Below are 13,369 nucleotides of genomic sequence, written 5' to 3' on the forward strand. Positions count from 1 at the left end.
CTGCTTCAACTATAACCCCAGCTCTATTGATTGGTCTGAGCAAGATACGACTTATTTGAAATTAATTGAATGAATAATTCATCAAAATAAATAGTTCTGTGAGATTTCAGGTATTCGATAGTTCCTTCCCGCGTTAATTACCAATTCTTGATCATTGAGATTCATGGGTGATTCGGAGTAATATTTAGGGATAGATATTACCTCTATTTTTACCCTTTCCAACAAATTGAAATGATTGAAGTTTTTCTATTTGGAATCGTCTTAGGTCTAATTCCTATTACTTTGGCCGGATTATTCGTAACTGCATATTTACAATACAGACGCGGAGATCAGTTGGACCTTTGATTGAGTAACATCTCTTTTTTGATTGACCTCCTTCTTAAGCTGCAGGAGGTCAAATTCAGGTTGCAGTTCAAGTTAGTAAAGTTATTTTATTGTGATTCAACATTACAAAAACAGAATCACGCTCTGTAGGATTTGAACCTACGACATCGGGTTTTGGAGACCCACGTTCTACCGAACTGAACTAAGAGCGCTTTCTTATGACAGGAGATACAACTGTAAAGAAAGGGATTCTTTTTGTACCCCCAATACACCTTGCATGCATGTAGTATCATAAAATGCAAAATTATGTCCAGTCCAGTCCAATTTGAATCGATCTCAACTGATCCCTCGTTACTGCCCATAGGAGAAGTAATAGGTAGGGATGACAGGATTTGAACCCGTGACATTTTGTACCCAAAACAAACGCGCTACCAAGCTGCGCTACATCCCTTTCAATTGTTGTACAGTTTCATTGTAGGGAATCCTTGTCTTGTTTTCCACATCGTTATTTCCTAATATCTAGAGACAATTTCTCTTGCCATTTCTTCTTTTTGATTTCATATAATCAAAGAATTATATACATATGAAACCTAACGTATAAAAAAATGAATATTTATCGGTAATGCTCAGTAAGAAAGGGTCATCTTTTTCTGTTTTAGGGACAAGTAGATCTAATCCACCGGATTATTGTACATATTCATTTTCATTTTAGTTCGGGATTAGGGATTTCGTGTACAAATACAAGTGATCTTTAGCTACAGATACATCTGATCATATATGTATTCCAATAAAGAAGGAGGATTTTCAATGCGAGATATAAAAACATATCTCTCCGTGGCACCTGTGCTAACTACGCTATGGTTCGGGTCTTTAGCAGGTCTATTGATAGAGATCAATCGTTTATTCCCAGATGCGTTGACATTCCCCTTTTTTTCATTCTAGTTATTGACATGGGAAGGGGTGAAGAAGATTAGAGATACAACAAATTCTCTGTGACTAATCCACCCTTTTGAATTTTTTTTTTAAGTTGTTTAGGAAGGAAAGAGAAAGAAAAGTGGATTAAACCTCAGCGAAACTCGGGCTCAGCATAGAATTAATAGAGGGAGAACAGAAATAGAAATGTGGGTCTAGGACAGGCTGTTCAAGAGCATACAAGATAGTAAATGAAATACTGACTGGGATTAGAAATAATGGATAGTTAGAAATAATTGTATTACTTATTATTACTCTATTGATTGCAGCGAAATCTTTCATAATTGGATTTCGAGTTATCAGTTAGCAACTTCTATTTATTTTTCCTTCTTTTCGTATTCTTCGATTCAGATCGAAAATAGAAGAGTGGAGGGAATCCAAAATCCAAAGGAGGTTCATGGCCAAGGGTAAAGATGTCAGAATAAGAGTTATTTTGGAATGTACCAGTTGTGTCCGAAATGATTTAAATAAGGAATCGCGGGGCATTTCCAGATATATTACTCAAAAGAATCGACACAATACGCCTAGTCGATTGGACTTGAGAAAATTCTGTCCTTATTGTTACAAGCATACGATTCATGGGGAGATAAAGAAATAGATCGAACAGAATAGAATGTCTGTTCCACCCTTCCAAGGAACAGGACAAAATTACATATAGATAGATATATAAAATATAAACAAATCAAGTACTATTACTATTTCGGTCGGATCCGAAACCGAAATGAATGAAGAAATAAGATTTTAGAGATAAGGAATAAATCATGGATAAATCCAAGCGACCCTTTCGTAAATCCAAGCGATCTTTTCGTAGGCGTTTGCCCCCAATTGGATCGGGGGATCGAATTGATTATAGAAATATGAGTTTAATTAGTCGATTTATTAGTGAACAAGGAAAAATATTATCTAGACGAGTGAATAGATTGACCTTGAAACAACAACGATTAATTACTATTGCTATAAAACAAGCTCGTATTTTATCTTCGTTACCTTTTCTTAATAATGAGAAACAATTTGAAAGAACCGAGTCGACCCCTAGAACTGCTGGTCCTAAAACCAGAAATAAATAGGCCTACTTCTCAATTGAATCAAAACTCTAATTGGAATTCAAACTCAGATTGAGGTTTTGTTCGAAAAAGCCGAGATACTTGATTGTCGCGTCGTAAGAAAAAAAAAAAAAGAATGAATGGGGAAGAAAAATATATTTTTTTTTATTGAAAAGTGTTCGTTCATTTCTAATATTTATCATATTCATTTCTACTCTACCTTCCCGGAGTTCATTCTCCGGGGAACTCCGTTTAAATCATTTCGGTGAATTCGTTCCAGTCGCCTTATTTGATAATCTCATTTGAAATCATGTAAATGCAATTCCTATTTGATATAGCTATTTGTGCAAGTATTTTACGATTAAGAAGCAACTGCCTCTTGTACAGATCGTGCATTAATCGACTATAACTATAGGATACCCCATTTTCACGAGTTACTGCATTTATCCGAGTGATCCACAAACGACGAAAATCTCTCTTTTGCCTGCATCTATCCCGATGACTGGAAACCAAAGCTCTCATTTTCTGTTGAGTAGTAGTTCGAGTAAGTCTTGAATGAGCCCCTCGAAAGGTTGATGCAAATAAACGAATTTTTGTTCGACGTCTCCGAGCTATATATCCCCGCCTAACTCTGGTCATTGAATCAAATGAAACCTTGATGAATAACTAATTGATTTCTTTTCTTTCAGTCATTCTTTTCCCCTCCCCTAGTTTATTAGTAACAAAACGGATTCTTCCGATGTATAAAATAAAAATTCCAATGGCTTTTGCTACTATGACCTTCCCAACCACGATTTTTGATTTCTTCCAGGCATTTCACCTCGGAATAAGAAATTGTACCGATATTAGATATAAAATATCTAGTAAATAGGTAGTAATAAATAGAGAAAAATGGAGAAATAAATAAATAGTGGCTTCCATCGTTTCTATGATTACTTCTTAAACGGTGAGGTCCTCTCTATACACCGGAGCTCCTTCCCCCATTTAATCAATGTTATTAGTAACTTGTACAGTTCACACTCTTTGGCTCTACCCATAAAATTATCCAGTATATAGGTCTTTTCACAATGAGATCCATCCATACAGTGACGGCATTTAATTATGAAGGTTGGCTAGGTAGCTAACCCTGTTAGTCCGTTCTTGCAAGAGTAGAAGCATAATCTTTCTGCTTTTAAAATACTATTTTCCCCGCTTAATGGATAACCATTTGCTACCAATGGGGAATTGATTTTCATCTCAAATCGAGGTGATTGGATTTGCACCAATGGAAACCATAAATTCCATACACAATAGAGGTATATGATAGATCTTTATTTTGAGATAGTGAATGGAATGGAGTTCTTCCATTCTATCCTACTCATTGGTACTGGTCATTGATACTGGAAAAATCGTCTCATTTGTTCCAGATCATGATCTGAACGAGTCGCACATACACCCTAGTACATGTTCCTCGACGCTGAGGACATCCTCGAAGGGCAGGGGATTTCGTGACATTTTTGATTGGCTGTCTTGTGTTTCTAATAAGTTGTTTAATAGTTGGCATGCTGAATCGTATACAGAATGGGCTGGTTTAGATCGATCCTAACCGGATGATTATGAATTACTTCCATTTCATATAATATTTTACCAGGTTAAGAAGATAAAATATCAAATCACGGCTCATTCGAATTATGGTTCGAAATGGAATCAAGAATTTATGTGAAATCCCCGGTATTTTCGACCGCGACAACATCAACAATGCCATGGGCTTGGGCTTCTGTTGCTGACATAAAAACATCCCTTTCCATGTCTTCGGATATAACCCATAAAGGCTTGCCGGTTCTTTGTACATAAACCCTTGTGAGGGTTTCGCGGAGTTTCAGTAGTTCTTCCGCTTCCAGGATAAATTCTCCTGTGGGTGCCTCATAAAAAGAACTAGCAGGTTGGTGGATCATAACCCTGATGATATAACATAATGAACGGTTCCTCTATCTCGCACGATCGGTCGAAGGGAAGGGATAAAGAATAACAAGAATAAAAAGATAGAATTAGAATTGAACAACCGTACAGGCATCTTTTATGCATTGCATACGGCTCCGCAATGGAATTTCCTTTTCCCTTCCATCGAAGAAAGAGACAAATAGAATCCATCAGACCCAGATCGTTGAATGATCCATTTACCATCTTTCCTTTCGGAGGAGTCAAAAAATACTATGATGGTTCCGTTGCTTTATATATTTATCTCGTCTGTGATTCAGCAATCCCAAAGTTTCTTTATGATCCGATCAAATAAGGAAAAAATGATCTTTTTTTTTTTTCATTTTCGTACTCTTTCATAACATAAATATCGGAAAGAGGCTTCTGGTGTGAAAGCAAAAAAAAGGTTTGTGACGCTGAAATGGACCCCCGATACATAAGATCAAATCGTAAATAACCTTTGTTTCATACTACTATCTCGATATATAATCTCATGTTATGTTATGAAAAAAAAATAATAGTTTGCTCATATCGAACTCGAAGTGCCATGCTATTATTACTTATTATTCATATTCCATATGGCGAAGGCATAGTCTTCTTTTTTTTTTCTCAAATAAAAAAAAACTCATTGGCGCCAAGCGTGAGGGAATGCTAGACGTTTGGTAATTTCTCCTCCGACTAGGAGAAAAGATCCCATTGAAGCGGCTAATCCCATGCATATTGTATGTATGTCTGGTGGCACAAATTGCATAGTATCATAAATAGCTATTCCTGGTATTACCCATCCGCCGGGAGAGTTTATAAACAAATACAGATCCCTGGTATCATCCTCTATACTGAGATATACCATGAGACCAAACAAGTTGATTCGAGATCTCGCTATCAACCTCTTGTCCTAAAAAAAGTAATCTTTCTCGATGAAGTCGGTTGATTAGGACAAAATTGTATCCCTTAGGAACCGCACACGCACCTTTGGATGCATACGGTCAAAAAATCAAAATTGCGAAAAAAAAAAAAAGAATTCATTGAACTTATCGAACTAACCCCTCATTGATGTATTCTTTCATCGAGATCCAAATCACGATGTAATTTTCTTGTTCCTAAATGGGCCTCTTCAATTCTTTTAGGTTTATGCTCTACTCCGGGTAAAGATCTGCCCGAATTCCTATTTGCACATATAGGACAAATGATCACAGTACCGCTTCTTTTTTGTTCCGACTTCTTTTTTTTTTTCAATTCGTTTTCATGTTCATGCCTTCCGCCAAATATTCGACTAATCATATTATTCCATTAATTGGTAGTTTTAGAGGTATTAAATAGGGATCATTTATGATACGAGTAGTAATCATACATAGATTACCAATTTGGTATTTTTTGAACGGAGCCTGGATACTTCATTTTATTGGTCCAAGCCAACCATAAATTCTTCTAATTGAGAATATTGATCCCCAACCAACAAATAAATTGATCTAATTGCATTGCACTTCACGCTCCGAATTGAATTATTGATGGTTTAATCAATCTTTCTTGGTGAAACAGAGGATATCTCGATCGGGGGAGAGAACGGGGAAATCCCATATGACCCAATATGTCTGACCAAGTCGCACTATACGTCAACCCAAACTGCATCTTCCTCTCCAGGACTCCGAAAAGGTACTTTTGGAACACCAATAGGCATAAAATGAAAGAAAAATTAAGTACTCTATTTCACTTTGATGTGGAAACGTAACAATGGGTTTATTGTCTTCATAATATTGTCGTTTATCGTATTTTATCCATAGATTGAAGGTTCATGGAGAAGACGGGTTGAATAAGGAAAATTCGTACAAATGGATCGTTCGAAGGATGAACAAGTATCTATGCATTCGCTCACAAAAATAGGATCAATCCCCCCATTGCGTATTGGTACTTATCGAGTATAGAATAGATCTGCTTCTCTTTGTTCCTACGAACAGAATTGTTAAATTATTACCAATGGAACGGAATAAATATTAACTCTTGCTTTGAGATAATCCACTGAAAAGGCGAGGTCCATAGCATCAATCAGTCTTTTCCAATGTGATAAAGTTACATAGTGTCTATTTTTTCTTTGATAAAATAAGGGGTATTTCCATGGGTTTGCCTTGGTATCGTGTTCATACCGTCGTATTGAATGATCCCGGTCGGTTACTTTCTGTCATATAATGCATACAGCTCTAGTTTCTGGTTGGGCCGGTTCGATGGCTCTATACGAATTAGCCGTTTTTGATCCTCTGATCCCGTCCTGATCCAATGTGGAGACAAGGTATGTTCGTTATACCCTTCATGACTCGTTTAGGGATAACCAATTCATGGGGTGGTTGGAGTATCACAGGAGGAACTATAACGAATCCGGGTATTTGGAGTTACGAAGGTGTGGCTGGGGCACATATTGTGTTTTCTGGCTTGTGCTTCTTAGCAGCCATCTGGCATTGGGTGTATTGGGACCTAGAAATATTCTGTGATGAACGTACGGGAAAACCCCTCTTTGGATTTGCCCAAGATCTTTGGAATTCATTTATTTCTCTCAGGGGTGGCTTGCTTTGGGTTTGGCGCATTTCATGTAACAGGCTTGTATGGTCCTGGAATATGGTGTGTCCGATCCTTATGGTCTAACCGGAAAAGTACAATCTGTAAATCCAGCGTGGGGCGCAGAAGGTTTTGATCCTTTTGTTCCGGGAGGATAGCCTCTCATCATATTGCAGCTGGGGACATTGGGATATTGGCGGGACTATTCCATCTTAGTGTCCGCCCGCCCCAACGTTTATACAAAGGATTACGTATGGGCAATATTGAAACTGTACTTTCTAGTAGTATCGCTGCTGTCTTTTTTGCAGCTTTCGTCGTTGCTGGAACTATGTGGTATGGTTCAGCAACTACTCCATAGAATTATTTGGTCCCACTCGTTATCAGTGGGATCAGGGATACTTCCAGCAAGAAATATATCGAAGAGTTGGAGCCGGGCTAGCCGAAAATCTGAGTTTATCGGAAGCTTGGTCTAAAATTCCCGAAAAATTAGCTTTTTATGATTACATCGGTAATAATCCGGCGAAGGGGGGATTATTCAGAGCAGGCACAATGGACAATGGGGATGGAATAGCTGTTGGATGGTTAGGACACCCCATCTTTAGAGATAAAGAGGGGCATGAGCTTTTTGTACGTCGTATGCCTACTTTTTTTGAAACATTTCCGGTGGTTTTGGTAGACGGAGACGGAATTGTGAGAGCGGATGTTCCTTTTAGAAGGGCAGAATCGAAGTATAGTGTCGAACAAGTAGGTGTAACTGTTGAGTTCTATGGTGGCGAACTCAATGGGGTCAGTTATGGCGATCCTGCTACTGTGAAAAAAATATGCTAGACGTGGCCCAATTGGGTGAAATTTTTGAATTAGATCGTGCTACTTTGAAATCCGATGGTGTTTTTCGTAGCAGTCCAAGGGGTTGGTTTACTTTTGGACATGCTACGTTTGCTTTGCTCTTCTTTTTCGGACACATTTGGCATGGGGCTAGAACCTTGTTCAGAGATGTTTTGCTGGTATTATGTAACCTGATTTGGATGCTCAAGTGGAATTTGGAACATTCCAAAAACTTGGAGATCCAACTACCAAGGCGACAAGTAGTCTGATACAACATTACTCTAGCGTCTTTTGCCTCTATTTGATTTTTTTTGATTTGACATAAGGTTAGGGTACCGTAGAAATCTTGATTTTAATCATCGCCTTTTCTTTGACTCTTGCCCTTTCTTTACTTTATCTGGGAAATGTTCCCAAATGCACAGGTGTGGAAGCTATAATTGTAAACCACGATCGAATCCATGGAAGCATTGGTTTATACATTCCTGTTAGTCTCGACTCTAGGGATAATTTTTTTCGCTATCTTTTTTCGAGAACCACCTAAGGTTCCGACAAAAAGGATGAAATGATTTTTATTATCTCAATTGAAGTAATGAGCCTCCCAATACAATATGGGAGGTTCATTATTTCAACTAGTCCCCGTGCTCCTCGAATGGATCTCTTAGTTGTTGAGAGGTTGCCCAAAAGCGGTATATAAGGCGTACCCAGTAAAGCTTACAAGTGAACCAGATATGGAGATGGCGACTAGGGTTGCTGTTTCCATTATTAGATAATTTCAAGACCACGACGGATCTACGCTACGAGAAGATCGTTTATTTACATACGGAATAGTATACAAAGTCAACAGATCTCAACCAATGCAATAGGATTTATGGCTACACAAACATTGAGGGTAGTTCTAGATCTAGGCCAAGACGAACTATTACAGGGAATTTATTGAAACCATTGAATCGGAATATGGTAAAGTAGCCCCTGGATGGGGGAACTACTCTTTGATGGGTGTCGCAATGGCTCTGTTTGCGATATTCCTATCTATTATTTTGGAGATTTATAATTCTTCCGTTTTACTGGATGGAATTTCAATGAGTTAGGTCCATAAGAACCATGAAGTCCTAGTTTTCAATCAAAAATGAATTACTTAGGGATCAGATTTCTAGGCTATTCCGGTAGTTCGACCGTGGAATTCCGTTGTTTCGGTATTTCCGGAATATGAGTGTGTGACTTGTTATAATTGATCCTATTGATAGTACAGAGAAATGGGTCTGTCATCTCGATCGAGATGGTTCTGCCTCGTCAGATATTCATTCTAGTATCTGAAGCACGGAATATAATCAAGAAATATTTGAACTATGATTCATACCTACTATTCAAGACCTCGCGACCGGACTCCAAAAAATGAGAGGTATTTCATAAATTGAACGATTTTTCTTCCTTCAGAATCATGCTTTTTTGACCGAAGGACAATATGTTTCTCTGGATTTTTAGTCATTACATCCATTCATTGAATAAGTGATGATCAAATGGTTCTTACTCAGAGAACCTTTGGGCTTAGCTTGGGGGCTTTATTGAATCATCGTGGTTCTAGTATGAAAATCTGAGGTTTCAATCGATTCATAGGGTCTCAACAAGAGAATTCCTATCAATAGGAAACAAAACAATAGTAAATCCGCATTAACGCACAAACAAAAACAAGAAATCAAATAACAAATAAATAAAATAGGGGAGAGAGATTCAAGAGGCCTATAACGATCACCATAAAGACAGATGAGCCAACTTGATATTTTGGCATTATCATCACAAAGAAGAGATTTCGGATTTGGGTTCCTTCGTATCTTCAGGGATGATTGAATCAAGTGGCTAAGAAGTTTCAAACTTTCTATTACATATCCGTTGCAACCAGTATTTGGTGTTCCGCTTGAGCCGTACGAGATGAAATTCTCATATACGGTTCTCAGAGGGGGAGTCCCTTGGTTTACCTATCTCAATAAAGTATATGATTGGTTCGAGGAGCGTCTCGAGATTCAGGCGATTGCCGGATGATATAACTAGTAAATATGTTCCTCCTCATGTCAACATATTTCATTGCCTAGGGGGGATTACACTTACTTGTTTTTTTAGTACAAGTAGCTACAGGTTTGCTATGACTTTTTACTATCGTCCGACCGTTACAGAGGCCTTTGCCTCTGTTCAATACATAATGACTGAAGCCAACTTTGGTTGGTTAATCCGATCAGTTCACCGATGGTCAGCAAGTATGATGGTCCTAATGATGATCCTGCACGTATTTCGTGTGTATCTTACAGGTGGATTTAAAAAACCTCGCGAATTACTTGGGTTACGGGTGTGGTTCTAGCTGTATTGACTGCATCTTTTGGTGTGACTGGTTATTCCTTGCCTTGGGACCAAATTGGTTATTGGGCAGTCAAAATCGTGACAGGCGTACCTGACGCTATTCCTGTAATAGGATCGCCTTTGGTAGAGTTATTACGTGGAAGTGCTAGTGTGGGTCAATCCACTTTGACCCGTTTTTATAGTTTACACACTTTTGTATTACCTCTTCTTACTTCCGTATTTATGTTAATGCACTTCCAATGATACGTAAGCAAGGTATTTCAGGTCCTTTATAGAGAAGATAGATTATAGATATTTGTAATCGATCATATATCATTTCGGGGAGGACCGATAGTATTTCATTGCTACAAACATGGATTATTGAAAAGAATAATCATGGTATTTAGATATTTCCCTTCAACTAATTCTGAAGCATTGTATTCTTTATTTGATACGAATAGTTGAAGCGGATTCTCCGAAGAGAAGATGGATTATGGGAGTGTGTGACTTGACCTATTGATTGGGCCGTGCAGATAGATAATTTTATCTGCCACATTGGAATTCACAAACAAATGTGTCTCTCTTCCAACCACCGCGGAAGTCCCTCTACAGAGAGAGGATAGGCTGGTTCGCTTGAGGAGAATCTTTTCTATGATCAGACCCGAATCATGTCGTGCATGAACAGGCTCCGTAAGATCCAGTGGAATAGTAATGTGGCATGATCCAGATTATCTTCTATCTATTACACTTACTTATAGTATGGAAATGCATTCATTTCCTCTGCATCTATCCCGATCTACGATACTATCGGAGTGAAACAAGGGATCTAAGGAAGAACAGAGGCTAGACTGTTTAGTAACAAGTAAATCCTTTGTATGTAAGAAGACTCAAGAGATTGTGGGGATAAACACCAATCACAAGGCATGAGACGATCCAAAAAGCACTTGATCATGATCAAATCTGTAAGCCACTTGGGTATTGAGCATTTACCTGTAAGAACTGAATTGCTTGCAATGGATAGTTGCAACTCCGGAAAATGGAATTCGGCAAAATATTTTTTTACATGGAGTCATATTATATGTGTGGATTACATATAGATTTGATATGGATCCATTTTTTATTCCTTTGATTCTTGCTCGAGCCGGATGATGAAAAATTATCATGTCCGGTTCCTCGGGGGATGATCCATAAGAATTCACCTATCCCAATAACAAAGAAACCTGACTTGAATGATCCTGTATTAAGAGCTAAATTGGCTAAAGGGATGGGGCATAATTATTACGGCGAACCTGCATGGCCCAATGATCTTTTATATATTTTTCCAGTAGTAATTCTAGGTACTATTGCATGTAACGTAGGCCTAGCAGTTCTAGAACCGTCAATGATTGGTGAACCAGCAGATCCATTTGCACGCCTTTGGAAATATTACCTGAATGGTACTTCTTTCCCGTATTTCAAATCCTCCGTACAGTACCCAATAAGGTTATTGGGTGTTCTTTTAATGGTTTCAGTGCCAACGGGATTATTGACAGTACCCTTTTTTGGAGATGTTAATAAATTCCAAAATCCATTTCGTCGTCCAGTGGCTACACAGTCTTTTTGATCGGTACCGCAGTAGCTCTTTGGTTAGGTATTGGAGCAACATTACCTATTGTAAAATCTCTAACTTTAGGTCTTTTTCAAATTGATTGAACTGTGAAATACCATGACGTATGTATCTAGGGAATAGTCGCTTCAAAATGAATCCTCCCTAGATACATTTCTTAAATTTCATTATAGATCCATTATAGATCTATTTCGAATATACGGATCGGGTTGTGCTAAAGATTCAAAAACCAATTTGATTCTTCTCTTTCTTTATTTGATTCTTCTCTTTCTTTATAATTCTTCATTTCTTTCTTTATTCTTTATAAAATATAAAATAAAAAGATGAAATAATTCCAATGGATTTAAAACTTATTCTTAGGTAAATCAATTGTGAAATGTTTCTGTAAAATGTCCAATATCCGTTTTACATCTTCTATGCGCAAATGTTCAATTCTCATAAGATCTTCTTGACTCTTACTCAAAAGGTCCAATAATGTATGTATATTGGACCTTTTGAGACAATTATAGGTTCTGGGAGGCAATTCTGATTGGTCAATAAAAATACATTCCAATGCAATTCCTTTTTTGTTTTTCTTTAGATTAGCCAATTTATCCTGAAAGGTAAAAAAGGTACAGTACCCCTGTTTAGATTGTTTAGATTGTCCTCTAAATTATGTCCTCTTCCTCCCCATGTAGAAAAGGAATAAATAAATCAATCAAATTACGGGAAGCTTCGTGAAGTGCTTCTTTAGGAGTTAAACTTCCATTCGTCCATATTTCTAGAAAAAGTATCTCTTGTTTCTCATTCCCATTCCCATAAGAATGAATACTATGATTCGCATTTCGAACAGGCATGGATACAGCCTCTATAGGATAACTTCCATCTTGATCGTTATTTGGGGTTTCATACGATATCCGCGATCCCTCTCGATTTGTAATCCAATACACAAATCAATTGGTTCTGTCAGGCTAGCTATATGCTGTGTAGTATCAACCATTTTCACAGAAGGTGGCGAGATGATATCTTGAGCAGTTACGCATCTCGGACCCCTGACGAAAATAGATGCGTCGCAAGTTCCATACAGATTACTTCTCAATACAATTTCTTTCAAATTCATGAAATTTTCATGTACTGATTCTTCAATACCGACTATCGTAGAATATTCATGTGGTATCTTATCAGATTTTGCGCGTGTGATACATGTTCCTTCTATTTCTCCAAGTAAAGCCCTTCGCATAGCGATACCTATCATATCTGCTTGACCTTTCATAAGCGGGGACAGAATGAACGTCCATAGGAAAGGCGCTTACTGTCTGTTCTTGATTCAACACACTTCCACTGTAGTGTCCGAGTGGATACTGCTACTTCCTCTCGAACCATACTAATATTATTGATCATATCATTGAATCATTTATTTCTCTTGAAATCAGTTCAATTCTTATTTCTACACACGCCTTTTTTTAGGAGGTCTACATCCATTATGTGGCATAGGGGTTACGTCACGTACGAAACTTAATAGTATACCACTTCTGCGAATGGCTCGTAATGCTGCATCTCTTCCGAGACCAGGACCCTTTATCATGACTTCTGCTCGTTGCATACCCTGATCCACTACTGTACGAATAGCATTTCCTGCTGCGGTTTGAGCAGCAAATGGTGTCCATCTTCTTGTGCCTCTGAATCCACAAGTACCAGCGGAGGACCAAGAAACCACCCGACCTCGCATATCCGTAACAGTTACAATGGTATTGTTGAAACTCGCTTGAACATGAATAACTCCTTTTGG

The 13,369-nt window shown here is 38.0% G+C and overlaps 2 non-coding genes across 2 annotated transcripts; both read right to left on the minus strand.

Moving 5' to 3' along the window:
- Positions 1 to 462: 462 nt before the first annotated feature.
- TRNAW-CCA (transfer RNA tryptophan (anticodon CCA)) lies at positions 463 to 536 on the minus strand. The gene has a single exon. It is a non-coding gene; the product is annotated as a tRNA-Trp (tRNA).
- A 165-nt stretch (positions 537 to 701) lies between these two features.
- TRNAP-UGG (transfer RNA proline (anticodon UGG)) lies at positions 702 to 775 on the minus strand. The gene has a single exon. It is a non-coding gene; the product is annotated as a tRNA-Pro (tRNA).
- Between the last annotated feature and the right edge of the window lie 12,594 nt (positions 776 to 13,369).

This window comes from Tasmannia lanceolata, unplaced genomic scaffold (genome assembly GCF_043159265.1).
Source record: "Tasmannia lanceolata isolate RefF3 unplaced genomic scaffold, GAP_Taslan_0.1 ptg000722l, whole genome shotgun sequence".
Taxonomy (NCBI): domain Eukaryota; kingdom Viridiplantae; phylum Streptophyta; class Magnoliopsida; order Canellales; family Winteraceae; genus Tasmannia; species Tasmannia lanceolata.